The sequence below is a fragment of the Herpailurus yagouaroundi genome, unplaced genomic scaffold (assembly GCF_014898765.1).
Source record: "Herpailurus yagouaroundi ecotype Mexico unplaced genomic scaffold, PumYag 185, whole genome shotgun sequence".
Lineage (NCBI taxonomy): Eukaryota > Metazoa > Chordata > Mammalia > Carnivora > Felidae > Herpailurus > Herpailurus yagouaroundi.
Window position 1 is genome coordinate 11662584 of NW_024412416.1, and position 9818 is coordinate 11672401.

A 9818-nucleotide genomic window follows, 5' to 3' on the forward strand; every position below is an offset into this window, starting at 1 on the left:
AATACCCATCACCCACCCTCTCCTCCCTCCCACCCCCCATCAACCCTCAGTTTGCTCTCAGTTCTCAACAGTCTCTTATGCTTTGGCTCTCTCCCACTCTAACCTCTTTTTTTTTTTTTTTTCCTTCCCCTCCCCCATGGGTTCCTGTTGAGTTTCTCAGGATCCACATAAGAGTGAAACCATATGGTATCTGTCTTTCAGCTGTACTTCTAAGAGCTCACACTTCTGCCAAAATGACAGGGCTCTTATGGATGGGTCCAATCCATTCTCTGGCCCCATGAAATGGCCACTCTCCATCCAGTCTGGACATGGGTCAGGTGTACTGTGACCCCCCCCCCACACACACACCCTGGCACCCTCCCCTGGACAGGGTGGGAAAGCAATGAGGCACAGGTGTAGAAGAAAGAACTGGAGGAAGAGGAGGCCAGGGGCCTCCTGCTGAGTCTTGCTTAGGGCTCTGGGTGCAGACGGTCGGTCGGGAAAGGGGGAATTAAAGTTGCAGATGGAATTTAGATTAAATTTAAATGCAGATTAAATACATGGAAAGGGGGAATTAAAGTTGCAGATGGAATTTAGGCTGCTAATCAGGTAACCTTGAGATGGGGAACCAGTTGAGCCCCATGTAATCTCAAGGGTCCTTATAAGTCAAAGAGGGAAGCAGGAGGGTCAGGGTAAGAGTCGGAGAGATTTGAAGATGCTGGTTTTGAAGACGGAGGCAGAGGCCATGAGCCAAAGGATGCAGATGGCCTCTAGAAATGGGAAAATGCAAGAAAACCATTCTCCCCTAGAGCCTCCCCAGGGAACACAGCCTTGTCAACACCTTGATTTTAGCCCAGGGGACTCATTTTGAACTTCTGACTTCCAGAATGGTTAAGCTAATAAGTTGGTGTTGTTTTAACCCACGCATCTTTTGGTGTAATTTGTTACAGCAGCTATAGGAAACTAATTCACCCTCCCTCCTAACACCCATGCCACAGTTTCCCATCAGCTTTGTCCTTGATGGAACCAGAGTTCCATCTCTTCTGTCTCTAAGTCCCAGAGCCCCAGATCCCGGCACCACTAGGAATCAGAATCCCAGTCCTGGTGCAACCTCCTACCAAATATTTATATGCTCTGAAGAAAGCTAGAGGAGTATAATGTCCTACTTTTACAGAGGATCTTGCTGTTTTTAAACCATTTCATTAAAAAATAATTTTTTTTATCAGAGTGCCTTTATGTGCCGATTACTGAGCTGATGTCTACAGATGCAAACCAAATGGACATTATCCTTTCCCTCAAGGAATTCACTGTCTAGTTGGAAAAAGAAACACAGAAGCAGCTACCTAGAATCCTTGGATGTTTCAGAAGTAAGACTACAGTTGGATCAGTCCAGCTTGCATCGATGGAAACTGCTATTGGCAAGACAGTGACATTAATGGACCACATCTGCTTCAGCCTCCTAGAGCAGAGCAATGGAGCTGGACATCCACTGTGGAGCCTGCCTGGGCATGCACATTTGAGTCACAGCCAGGACACTAAGCCACTGAAAGTTCTTTTCATGTTTTATGTTGTGTCAAATGTTCTTTGTACTTTGGTCAGAGGTGGATGGCAACTTCCAGTAGCAGGGAGCAGTGACATAAAATCACTCCTTAAGAGCAGAATCATAAGCAATTCATCCTTTTCCTCTTGTCTCCTCTCCCCCGCCCTTCCTGATTCTTAAAACATTTCAAACTCATGGATAGCCTTCATGTATATGGATACGACTAACTCAAACTGGGGTCATTCCTTTTTGTTTGGTTGGGGGGGTGGAGGTTGTTGGCTTGAACCTGAGCAAAGTCACCTTTAGGACCTGGAAACAGATTTGTTGCACAGAATACTTACTGACAAAGGAAATTTGACTAGATCCATCTGCTTCGAGATGCACAAATTGGCAATTTGTCAGGAAGAAAAATGGGAAACCTTTTAGATGGGATGTCTAAGAAGCTATAATTATTTAATGGAGTCAAGGGTTTACTGTTTTTATAATAAGATAACTATTTTCTGAACCCAGCCAGGTGAGACCATGCATGCGGAGTTAGGAGTCAATAGGGGAAGGAGCAGAGCTATCATGAACATTTCCAGGGGCAAGCACTTTTCCCTGGGTACTTTCTTTAGCCTGAGTTTCTAAACCTATGACATGAAGGAGTATTGCCAAGACCCAGCAAGAAAGAGCCCTGGTGGCTTCAAAGATTTTGATGTTGGAAATGTCCCAGTACCTGAAATGCAGAATGTCACAAATCAGTGGGCTCAACCTGCCACCCACACCTTGAGCGTCTGCCCAGAACTCTCTCTCTCTCTCGCTCCAATTCTTTATGTCTCTGCTATTCCTTTTGGGGTGGACTGCTTCTTGATCCCCAGGGACAATGCCTATGGGGCTTTGATGCGACTGAGGTATGAGCAGAGGAAAAAGACAGAACACAGGGAGGCAAGACAGTTTAGAGGAAACCTACTTGCAGATGAACTACATTCCTCATGTGTCTCCACAGAGATGCAATGCTTTGGAAGAGAGTTCGAAGAGCCAGTTGTCAATGGTCAATCAGTGCCACTTGGGAGGGGCTAGAAAAAGACACCAGCATCACTCTTTGGAATGAAAACTTCCTTGTTGCTTTCAAGTGTTCAGGGCATCTGTGAAAGCTGGAAGTGAAAGGTGTTGGAACCCATTCTGTTCATTGTACCCTAGGTCTCCATTTTACCTCCCTCCCTAGCCCTGCCCCACCTGCCATCTTGCTCACCAACCGTCCATCAGGGAGGATGGGGAGGGGGCCTGCTGGATATCACTACAACCCTTCCCACTGAGCCCAGTGCCCCTCAGTACCCAACCTTAGGGATCTGCTTCTCCTATGTCTTCCTTTGAAAGACCACTGCCCTTGACTCTCAATACAGCAGCCATTCTCTCCTTCTCCTCATTTCATCTCCACACAGGGGATCTTCATCTGCTTCAGACCTAGTGGGGCTATAGGCATGGAGTTCATGCACTGACCCATGAGCATCCTGGTTGCTTCAGATTCAAATCATCCCCCTCATGTGCTCACAGCAGCGGCACCCACAGTCATTTGCCAAGAAGTCACAAGATTCAATGCATCATTTTCCAATCCAAAGACCCAAAGACGTATTAGACACAGGCTTATCTTTGGATAAAAATTCCACTTGGCAGAGAGTAGCATCGGTCATCACTGAGGATGGGGGAAGGAAGGGGGTGGCATCTAAGTTGGTCTGTGGTCAGCGCTGAGCCCTTGATCTCGACTGGCCAGGGATGTTCTCATCAGAGAAAAAAGGCTATGACATGACATGGATGCTTGAAAAGGAGAGCATCTAGGCAAGGGACAGAGGCCCTAGCAGAAGACAAGAGCCCTTTACAGCATGTGCCACGCCACAGAAGACCTTCCAGATGCAGCTGGAGAATGTGTGAAGGAGAGTGGAGAAAAGGAACGTGAAAGAGATCGCTGGAGCAACACTATGGGGAGTCTTCTGAAGCTGAGCTAAAGAGATAGGACTTTATTCTGTTGGCAGCGGGAAGTCAGTGGAGATTTTTGGCATAAGAGTTGGTTGCTCCTGCTAAGGAGGTTTGAGAAAAATGGCTCTGGCGAGGTGCATGGGACGGATCGGTGGAAGGAAGGGTCGGAAGGTGGAGACACTGTGGTGGGTTTACCGGTGACCTTTGAAAATCCATGTCTACCCAGAACCTCAGAATGTGACCTTATTTGGAAATAGGGTCTTTGCAAATGTAATTAGTTAAGGTGAGATCCTACTGGATTGGGGTGGGCCCTAAAACCCAGTGACTTTTGTCCTTATAAGGAGAGGACACACAAAGACACATACAGAGAGGAAAACACCATATGAAGACAGAGGCAGAGGCTGGAGTGATATATCTACAAGACAAGGAAAGCCACAGGTTGCCAGCAACGACCAGAAGCGAGGAGAGGGACATGGAGCAGATTCTCCCTCAGAGCCTCCAGAAGGAGCCAACTCTGCTGATGCCCTGACTTCTGGCTTCTGACTCACAGAACTGTGAGACAATACATTTCTGTTGTTTTAAGTCACCTGGTTTGTGGTAATTGGGTAACAGCGGCCCTAAACCCCGCATGCAGAGACCAATACAGAATCTAGGTGGAGTGTGGGCTCTCTGGAAATGATGCCTGACACACACAAAAACAGGGCCTTGGGGGGGAAGAAGAAGATATATCTATACATATATATCCAATTCATGGATAATCCAGGAATTATCCATGAGAATAACCAGGAAATGAGCAAGCTGCAGCAACAAAATACAACTCCAAATTTACAGGGAGTGAGGATTCCCATTCCAACTCTCTGGGGTGCCAATTTCAAGGGAGTTGACAGTCCTTGAAGGAGCTCAGGGGTGGGGAGTAGGGGCTAAATGTGGCCTCAGAAACTTGGAAGTCAAGCTGGACGCGAGGCAGGGGCAACCTCCAGCGATCCTAACCCAGAGACAAGTAACTACAGACTAAACCAAACGATTTTCTTTTCTTTCTTCCTTTCTCTTTTGGGGAAACACACCACACACACACACACACACACACACACACACACACACACACACACACACACACTAAATAGTCTGGAGAAAGGCCTGGTGTCTGCTGTATGCAAAACAACCAGAGAGAAGCAGCTCCCCTTGGGGGCAACATGGGAGAAGCAGGGACTTTCCAGAGGGTCCCTAAGGAAGGGTGAATGCAAAAGGAAACACAGCCCATCCGACACCCAGTGCAGACCTTGCAAGCCCGGGAATGTATGAATGAGGGTGAGGCAGATTTTCTCCGCGCACGCTCCAACTGGGTGCGTGTCTCTAACAGCCCTTTGCCTCTCTTCCCCAATCGGGAATCATGCAGCCTTGCATCTGGGAGCACAGGGCCACATGCAGTCACCCCAAGGCAAAGTCAAGGGAGAGGCGGACTCTGCTCACCCAAGAGCATGCACCCCACTCCGTGCTGTTCCTGGAACCCCGCCCCGGATGCTGTCAGCAAAGAACCCACAGGATTGCCTCTTGAAAGAAGAACAAAAACCAGCCCAGACCATATACCAGTTGTCCCTGGACCTCACCCACAAATTCTTCCAGGTCTCTGGAGGCCCTCCTGCTCCTCATGGCCAGGGCGAGGGTTCTAGAAATGAAGAAGGGCCTTGTCCCCGGGCTTGGTGCTCACTGACAAGCCAGCCAGCTCACTCCTCAGCTCAATCTTCTCTGCCCTCCCGCCAGGTCAGCACTTTCTGGGCTCAGAACTGCCTTTGCAACACCTGCTCCCCTATCGTCCCCCATGGTGCCATTTGTTTCTCCCAAAATGCAACTCACAGTGACGGTTAGAGGCCCTCACGTGCACCTTTAAAAAAAAAAAACAAAAAAAAAACACAAAACACTGAGTTGGCACAGGTGGAGGAAGTGAGTTTTAATAACACGGGTGGAGGGGCAGGTGGGGATAGAAAGACTCTCATGCTCTGCGGAGGGGAACGCCAATAGACGTTGATTTCCTTGGAGGGAAAACCTGGTATTGAAAGTTTTCTGTAGTTGTCATTCTACCTTCTGACCCTGAACTCCCACTGTTGGAAATGTAGTCTAGGAAGACAAGGTATGTGCACAACGATTTAGCTAGAAGAAGACTTACTATAGCCTGATGTATAATAGCAAAATAAAACTAAGTCACGTCTAAATATCTAAGATGAGAAGTTGTTTAAATAAGTTTTGAAAGACACATGCATTGGAATAGTATCTAATCACCATATTGGACGAAAGAAGGAAATACCAGTTGCCTCCAAGGCCAACTCGGTAGCTCAGGGGCAGGCAATAAAAGGCAACTTCTCACTGAATCAATCCTCTTTTGTAAGTGTTGAGGTTTGATCCGTTTGGACCATTTAGGTAGATAGATAAAATTTTAAAGGATGTTTTGGAGGAATAGTAGCTCGGACAGAGGAAGTTATACAAGAGATAGTGAAAAAGGTATGTCGCAAAATAAGAAATGTGCTGCACGACACCCATTTCTACTAAAAACAAAAACAAACAAAAAAAAAACTACAGCAACAAAGTCTGGAAGGCAAGGGCTCCAAGGTTTAACAGCATATATTGCCAATGGATGGGATTAACGGGTGATTTTCATTTTGATTTTTTTGCCTCCTTATATGCGTTTCCCAGCTTTTCTGTAAGGAACGCGCAATCTTTGTAGGGATGGGGGAAGCAATGAAAGTTACTGTTAATGTTTGAAAAGTGCTTCAACCATGAGTCTTGCCCTTTCTCTCCTTCCTGTCATGGCCAAGCTTCTAGAAAGAATAGACAGACTCCCTGTCTTCTATTTCCTCACCCCTTGCCTCACCCAACTCCACCCACAAAAATTGCCTCCTCCACCTCCTCCCTTACTCCCCAGAAATCTGGTTTCCGCTTCCACCTGTCCCCCAGAAATACTCTCCAGAAATGCCCCACCTCCATTGCTAAATCCACTGGATGTTTCCAGCCCTCCTCTCACTGGCCTCCATGCTGTATTTGTGTTCAGTGGACTTAACATTAATTTAGTACCTACTGTGTGTCAGGCACAGTGTTAGGCAGGCACTGGAGGGAGATATCAACCCTGAAGCCTCAGGTCAGTGACCCCAGAGTTCCTGCACTTGCTGGTGGAACAGAATGCCCAAGTGGGTACACGAGGGACAGCCCACCCAATCGTGCCCTCTGGATTCTCCAGCAAGCTCTCCTCTCCCCCATTCCCAGCCCCTGCCCCTGTCTGGCTCCTACCCCTGTCCGTTACACATCTGTCCCCATGGATTTCTCCTCTCCACTGCTCCTCTCACCCTCCCAGCTGCCTCACTCCTATTATGGAAGGGTCTTGAGTGCTGATGCCCAACATCAGCCTGGCCCAGCTACATTCCCTTCCATTGCCCCTGAGGCCACAAGACACCTTGTCACCCAACTCTGTTCCTTTCTTAGTTTGATGGCTTCTCCCCAGGGCCACCCCTACACATACAATCATCTACCTCCTCCAGTCAAGCCCTACCCCCCCTTCCCCCACTGAGATCTGTCTCTTTATACTGCAGCTAAAGAGTTTCATCCAAAACACCCACCGGACCCCCTCGCTCTCTTGCTCCTCACCAGTGTGAGAGATAAGACCCCTGCTCCCTCATTCCCACTCCACATCCACCCCTACTTGTTTCCTGGATACTCAGGCCCCCATATTCTCAACCCTGCTCTGTCACACCTCTATACCTCGACCCAAGCTGGGTGCCCCCGTCCCTTGGATCTTCTCACAACCCACTCCAGCCTGGCTAAGTCCTTTCTTCATCAGGATTCAGCTCAGCCTCCCTCTCTGTTCCAGAACCTTCTCAGGAACGCCCCACCCTGGGTGGGCGGCTCTCCTCTATGATTCTGTCATAATCCAAGAAGAGCACTCACTTCATTACATGGAGGTGACTCACTCACTTGTGCCTTTCTCCCAAATCAACGGTCAGCTCCCCTGCCCCCAGGACCCAGGACAGCCAGCGTGAATAACCGCTGTATTTTCAGCTCTTAACACAATGCCTGGCTGATGTAGGCATGTCATGAGGCGAACTGGCGGCTGCTATCATCACAGAAGGAAACCAGCAGAAAGCTGGCCACAAATGGTGGAGCTATTTCTTAAGTCTGAAAGCACCCAAGGAGAAGCCATTCGCAAAACTTCCTTTTCCCATATTGTAACCAAGGTAACCCAGATACCCCAGTGATGAGCCCCTGGCTGGAGGAGGACATCAGCAGAAGGGGGCATCGTGTCCCACGGATGACTCAGGTTGTGTCCCTCCACCTGCTGTTCACCCCAGCCCAGCAAGGAGACCCTCCTTGCCCAGGCCAGGCCACCCTGAGGGCACCACTCCTCTCCCCAGGGGCACAAGGTTGACCTGAAGGCTTTTGTCCCGTAGAAGAGTGGGGGCCCTGAGCCCTCCAGCAGGAGACCCCCCACCCCGCCCCGCCTAAGGCACCCATATCTAACACGGAGGTGAAGGGGAGCAGAGGACCAGGAGAGCCACGCGTTCTGAATCTCATTCACAAACGACCTCAAATCATCGACTGTGAATCTATGGTCTATGGATATATGGAACCATTCTCTCCAAATGAGGGTCCTCCTAGCCATTGTATTTTTATAAGTGTTTAGCAGCATTTTTTTTATTAAGCATCTAAATAGAATATACCACCTACAATTTTTTGTACCAATTCTGGCATTTTTCTTCTTTTTTCAAATATTCAAGGTACTCAGAAAACGAAGGCCAGGCCTCTGTCCATCTCTAAAATGCCCTCTCAGTGCTGACACACAGGGCGGGTGGCAATTCTGAGGAGTTCGAGTGTCAGAAGCAAGACCAGCCTCTTCTCCAGCCCCTCCCAGCCCCTGCCCACCCTCCAGCCTCTGCACACACTTGGTGAGTCACAGGGACAACCGAGCATGGCAGCCTGTGAGGAGGCAGGGCTCCCAGGGGAAGGGGACACCTCCACCTTGGGGATACTGGTTTCCTCTGTCGCCCTGAGAAGGGAGAAAGGTTATTAAATTCAGCACACAAATCCCCATACAGCCCTGCCCCATCGCTGAGCTGGATGCACTTGGCTGGGTGCCTGCTGGGAAAGACACACACAAGAGCCCAGGGAGGACAGGAGAGGGGCCATATGAGGGGGCCAAAGTCTCCCAGGCCCCAAAAACCTCATCTGCTGGGCCTGGCAAGGCCACTACATCAAGTTTTTCTTCAGCTAAGGCAGAGAGAGTCCCTGGAAAACCATCATCAGGCAGTGACAAGAGGGTGTCATATGCAGCCCTGACTGGCCCAGAACCCATGCTGGGAATTAAGTTCATAATTGAATCATTTATCACAAGTTCACTGGGCATTTCCAGCATGCTCGCTGCTGGGTCCCCACATGAAGGTCTGGACCGCGTCCTTGAGGCATGATAGTCCAGCCCACTTGGCTGCAGAACCGGGACACCAACTGCTGAGAATTTTAGCGAGAGAAGATTCCAACGGCAGTTGAAGGCAACGGTCAAGAGCAGCCCCAGAAAGGCAGAATGCACAGTCCCGGGAGGGGTGCTAAGCGGGGACAGGCCCCTTGAGGGCCTGCGGGAGAAGGCTGATGGGAGGGAGGAAGGAGTGAGCAGAGATCCCAGCTGGCACCTGCAGCAAGGAGAAATGTGACGAGCTCTGGGAGGAGGAGGAGCGGGCTCTGTTATCAGATGGCTTAAAGGCAAACTCTGCCAACCTCTGTTGTGTCCATTTGACACAGCCACTGTGCTAACTGGCTGTTTCTCAGCCCAAAAGGCAGAGGGATCCCAGCTGCCTGTTGGGCCCAACTATCGGTGGGTGCTATGAATCACGATCAAGCTTGTCCCGAACATGGAACCATTTGACAGACACAAATCAGCAATGGCACGTTCAGAGTTGCTGGCCAATGACAAACCTGAGCAGGGGATACGCAGAAGAGATGTCTGTGAGCCGGCATACTGCCCTCTGTCCATCAGATGGTGTCCATGATGATGCCACCCGAACCCGTAAAGGGCTGCCAAACATTCCTGGTTCAAGGTGCCCTTGGTGTCTCAGTGATGCTTTGCAGTACCCCCAGGCTAAAAGATACACCTGATGGCCCCATTAATAGGTACTTAGGTCCAAACTACTTGCTAGCACGGCACCTGGCAAATGTCCCTGTGTTCACTTTGAACATTTTAAAAATATTCTGTGGCACTCTTGTGAGTTCGCTGCCATGCCCTGGGACACCTGGGCGCAGAATTGACACAAACCCTGGATTAAGAGTCCTGCAGTACTTAACTACCTGCTAGCAGAGTAAGAGACGGTAGGCG

The 9818-nt window shown here is 49.4% G+C and overlaps 1 long non-coding RNA gene across 1 annotated transcript; it reads right to left on the reverse strand.

Annotated features, from left to right (window-relative positions):
* Positions 1 to 5395: 5395 nt before the first annotated feature.
* Positions 5396 to 8335, reverse strand: LOC121042441 (uncharacterized). Its single transcript, XR_005796196.1, has 2 exons — positions 7220 to 8335; positions 5396 to 5587 (listed from the first exon to the last, which is right to left on the reverse strand). It is a non-coding gene; the product is annotated as an uncharacterized LOC121042441 (long non-coding RNA).
* Positions 8336 to 9818: the final 1483 nt, after the last annotated feature.